Source organism: Otolemur garnettii, unplaced genomic scaffold (genome assembly GCF_000181295.1).
Source record: "Otolemur garnettii isolate 467f Iridium unplaced genomic scaffold, OtoGar3 scaffold00261, whole genome shotgun sequence".
NCBI classification, from domain to species: domain Eukaryota; kingdom Metazoa; phylum Chordata; class Mammalia; order Primates; family Galagidae; genus Otolemur; species Otolemur garnettii.
Window position 1 is genome coordinate 1,253,097 of NW_003852656.1, and position 1,902 is coordinate 1,254,998.

The following is a 1,902-nucleotide window of genomic DNA, read 5'->3' on the forward strand; positions in this document are numbered from 1 at the left end:
TGGGCAAGGGACTTGAAGAGAAATTTCTATAAAGAAGATAGGCGCATGGCCTACAGATATACAAAAAAATGCTCACCATCCTTAATCATTGAGAAATGCAAATCAAAACTACTTTGATATATCACCTCACTCCAGTAAGATTAGCCCATATTACAAAATCCCAAAACCAGAGTTGCTGGCGTGGATGTGGAGAAAAGGGAACACTTCTGCACTGTTAGTGGGAATGCAAATACGTTCCTTTTGGAAAGATGTCTGGAGAATACTTAGAGAACTAAAAATAGACCTGCCTTTTGATCCAACAATTCCTTTATTAGGTATTGTAGAGATAAGCACCCCACACTCAGACATGGCAGTTCTCTGCGTCACCGAACAGAGGGCTCCAGGGAACACTAACAGGTATATATCCAGAAGACCAAAAACCACAATACAACAAAAATATTTGTATCAGAATATTTACTGCAGCCCAATTCATAATTGCCAGGTCCTGGAAGAAGCCCAAGTGCCCATCGATCCATGAATGGATCAACAAACTGTGGTATATGTACACCATCGAATACTATACAGCCATAAAGAAAGATGGAGACTTTACCTCCTTCATATTTACATGTATGGAGCTGGAAAATGTTCTTCTTAGGAAAGTATCTCAAGAATGGAAGAAAAGGTATCCAATGTACACAGTCCTATTATGAAACTAATTTATAGCTTTCATATGAAATAATGTACATAATATACCTAATTATAGCCGAAGAATTTGGCGAGGGGTGAGGGTGAGAGGACGGGACGGGGATGGATGGGTGGAGGGAAGGTGATTGGAGGGATCAACTCTATGGTTTATCTTACAAGGGTACAAGGGAATCTTTCTTAAAGTAGAATATAAATGTCTTAACACAATAATTAAGAAAATGACATAAAGGCTATGATAACCAGTTTGATTAAGATATTTCAAATTGTATATGAAAACACCACACTGTACCCCATGATTGCATTAATGTACACAGCTATCATTTAAAAAAAAAAAGAAAGAAAGAAAGAAAGAAAGAGAGGAAGCCAACAACTTAATGGATCATCTCAAGCAACTGGAAAAGGAAGAACATTGCAACCCCAAACCCAGAAGAAGAAAAGAAATAACCAAAATTAAGGCAGAATTAAATGAAATTGAAAACAAAAGAATCATTCAGAAGATCAAGGAAAAAACAGTTGGTTTTTTGAAAGGATTAACAAAATTGATAAACCTTTGGCTAAGGTGACCAGATTTTAACATTGGCAAAGTGGGACACCATTGGGGGAGGGCGGGACCTAGGGGGCAGGGCCTAACAACAATGCAAACTTTGATAAGCAGTTCTTGATAATCAGGTCTCAACAATTATTTGTTATTATTAAAGTTTAACATTATAAAATTTATAAAAATAATATAAAATGCATATCCTGGCGAAACAGCCACATGGCAACCCAAAACCGTATATTCCCTTCCTATTCTCCAGTGTTCCCTAGCTTGTCATGCATTCTTTCCAAAAATCAGGGCTTTTTAAAAACACCACAGGACACAGGACAAATTGTTAAAAATCAGGACTGTCCTGCCAAAAGCGAGACGTCTGGTCACCTTACTCTAGGGGGGAGGCTACTTGTTTGTTCCAGACAGTTTGGCTCCTTCTGAGCTAGTTGTCCTTGCCTAGAAGCAAGGGAGGGAGCCAGTCTCCTTCTGATATCTTGCCCAGGAGAGGAGTAGCGAGTTTACATTAGCCTTTTGATTTCCAAATGAAGTTATATTAACCTCTTCATTCTCAAATGGAGTTACATTAACCTTTTCAGCAGCTGAAAACCATATATTCCCTTCCCATTGTCCTGCTGTTCCCTAGCTTGTCATGCATTCTTTCCAAAAATCAGGACTTTTTTTTTTTTTTT